Genomic DNA, 3,673 nt, shown 5'->3' on the forward strand with positions numbered 1-3,673 from the left:
TTTAAATTATTTCTAAGTAAAACTAGTCCAGATAAGTCGTCTGGACGATTTTCTGGTAAGTCGTCTGGACGACTTACTGGAAAGTCGTCTGGGCAGACGACTTACTGGAAAGTCGTCTGGGCCGACGACTTACCGGGGTTAGAAACGTAAAAAAAAATTGGTTTTTTTTGTTTGTTCACAAGGGGTTGGTTGTAATTTTAATAGCCTTTTAGGTTACTTTTGCATTTGATTCATGTTTGGGTTAACCTTTGTGTTTGAAATCAAGTTGTGAGTCATATTTGGCAATTTTCCCTTCTAATTTTTTGCCAATTACAAATTATTACTTTCTATTTTAAAATTTTGGATGAAAATAAAAAATAAAATTGTAAATCAACTTGTAACTCTTAAATATTGTTTTTAAAATAATAATTTAAAAGTATGTTTTAGTCATTTTAAAACTATTTTTGGTGTTTTAGTAAAAATAATTATCAAACATATAAAAATATTTATTTATTTTTATTTCTTCATTCATTTTTTAGATTATTTTGCAATAAGCAAATTTGAATACATATACAAAAAGATTTTATCTTTTTACTTAAATTGATCTTTTGACCTCTATCCCAATTGTTCGCGTTGTTTAAGTTTTAACTTGTTTACGCTTGAAGAGGTTGCACTACTTCATCAAACCCAACTGTAGAAGCTTATGTTAGTTTGATTGAGTGAGCAATGAAGGTTGAGATTTTAGTAGAAATGATAACTTGCCTTCTTGATCGCGTGAATGTTCTTTAGCTTACTTCAAGTGATCGCTCTGCACATGCTACATCATGTTTTTTTTTGTTAAAGAAACTCGTATTACAGAAGATATATGTTCTACAAATAAAGTATGTGGCATGCAATGATAATCTACGACGGTGAAGATTGCGTCAAGTGTGTAATATATGGTATAAACCTTTTGTTAGTTAAGGGCTAACTGCTGTAAACTGGTGCTTAAAATATGCTGCTAAATTGAATCTTCAGTTTGGAGCCTCTATTGAGTTTGCAAGGTAGTTGTTATTTATATACGTGTAAAAACAGAGCTTACTTGATGAGACATATAAAATTTTGAAAAAGAAAAAGACACAAGACCCTAACATGAGTTGGGAATAAGTTGTAGACATATTTCATTAATATGCGAAATTTAAAAAAGCTCTAGAGTGGTTGTGGAAGTCGACATGAGGGTCATAGACTCGAGTAGACATGAGGATCATAGACTCCCTTACTTGAGATTTACTCAATGCATGTCTTCTTTACAAAGAGTCTATGTTCAGAACTGTTGGCTCCTCCGCACTCTGCAGTCATTTCAAGAACAGGTCGAGCACTTGGTAGAGCTGCCTCGCCCCTGTTTTCTTCAACCATCCCATGACTATCAAGTCTTCTGCTGGTCACAGGAAAACTGATGTACATACCATGTAAGGAGGATGAAGATTAAGTTATAAGTTGTTGAACTGACCTTGACCGCAAAATTAGACGTGTAAGTTCATATAACTACCATAATAGCCAGTTCGCCACAGTGTAAAATAAACTCATTAAATTGAGTAATGATTCAGAATGAGTATTTGCCATAAACCACTGAATTGTCTTCGTTGTGGGTGGTTTTGATGCCCATAACTTCCCCAACAATATCTTATATCAAAGAGTAATGAGTCATAACATTTTCAATATCAAACAAAAAAATCGTAACCGATAATCCATATACTATGGAAGCAAGGTTGAGAAAAAGACCTGGTAGAGGATGTTTGCGTTAGCGAGTAAGATCATTTCATCAAAGCTCCGGAACAGGAAAACCTCCATCGGCATAGGATTAATGGTTATATAAAATGTTGAATGAATCAATTGAGACGGGTGCAGTAGTCAGCTTGAAGTACTGATTGCTCTTTGTCCCATCAAATGAACTCAGCTAATAAATACCTCTCTCTCTCTCTCTGAGGAGGACTGGTGGACGCTAATTGATCCCTGGATCAGCGTGGACTGCATACTTTTAAAAAAAAACAGACGTTATAAACACAGTTATCTATTACAATAAGAGAAAATAACAAAAAATTCAGTGACTTCTCGATCTATAGAATATAACGTTTGAAGCAAAACTTCAATAATTTAAAGAAACAACCAACTACTTGGCCATAGATTATTCATGCAAAAATATAATGGTGGAAAATTGAAGACCCCATCACACACAAGTCACAACCACAAACTACCCAACCTTTCGTCTATCTGAATGGGCGGGTCATCTAAAAAGATTTTTTTTTTTCACATCCTTCCCTACCCTCTAACAATTTCAAAACTCCTAATACTGTAGTACGTTTCAGACCATTCCTGTGATCTGACATGAACACAAAGACATAGAAGAATGATTACCACATCGGCAAAGACAACTTCGAAGTTTTCTCTACGTCTTTCATACTCAGAAGCAGTCTGTAAACACACAAAAAAAACATATTGGCTAAAATAAGGCAACAATTCTAACTGATTACATTGGCATGAACCATTCAAACACTTTCTCGATGAACTTCTCTAGAAACGCTAAGAAATTGCCAAAAAGTGCCAAACTTTCTAATGAAGTGGATAAGAAAGAAAAGGCAGACACCTTAGTGAAGACACCAACACCACATTCCATGGCGAGTTTAGCCAAGAAGAGATCATCAGCCAAACTTTCCCTAAACCCAGCGAACTGCATCAGCCACCTCATCACAACCAATCTCTGAAGCTCAAAATACCTGCTCATTGGGGTTGGAGATGAAGGTGTTCAGGTCCTCTATGGAGACAAGTTCCAACACTACATCTGCGACACGAAAACTACATAAGCGACGTCTGGTGTGGAAATTATGAAATTATAATTGCGATGAGTAACAAAACACACCTGGCAGCTCTAATTGGTGTTCGCAAGCACTTGGAGGTGATAGTACACTACAAGAAAACAATATGGATACTGAGGGAAAAAATCGTCGGAATTTCGTCGGAATAACATTATTCCGACGACATACCGACGAAACAAGTCCTCAGAAATAATTCCTCGGAATTTTTTCTTTCCTCGGAAATCCCTCGGAATTTTCCAACGGAATTCTGAGGAAACACATTTCCGAGGAAATTCCGAGGAGCACTAGTTTGTCGGAAATCTCCTCGGAATATACCGAGGGAGAACTTCGTCGGGATATTTCCTTGGAAGTACATCGATCGATTCGTTTTTGGACATATATCTATCGATCGATCCGTTTATAAAAAAACGTTCGGAATATACCGAGGGACATGTTCCTCGGAATATACATGTCCCTCGGTATATTCCGAGGAAAAGTGTCCCTCGGTATATTTCGAGGAAGATGTCCATCGGTATATTCCGAACGTTTTTATATAAACGGATCGATCGATGGATATATGTCCAAAAACGCATCGATCGATCGAGTAAAAAATATAATTAATTTCCTCGGAACTTAAAAAATATTAATTTTTTATAAAAAATAAATTTTTGAAATTTAAATTCGAAAATATAAAATTAAAATTAAAATTGAATTCATATTAATTAATATTCAAAGTTTCACAAATAAAAATAAAACATTCCGAGTTTTTGGAAAAAAAAAAACTACGGGTCTGACACGTCTGGGAACACCTCGTTCGGGTACATCCTCTGCATCATCTCCATCATTTGTTGGTTCAGCCTCCT

The sequence above is a fragment of the Brassica oleracea genome, chromosome C5 (genome assembly GCF_000695525.1).
Source record: "Brassica oleracea var. oleracea cultivar TO1000 chromosome C5, BOL, whole genome shotgun sequence".
Taxonomy (NCBI): domain Eukaryota; kingdom Viridiplantae; phylum Streptophyta; class Magnoliopsida; order Brassicales; family Brassicaceae; genus Brassica; species Brassica oleracea.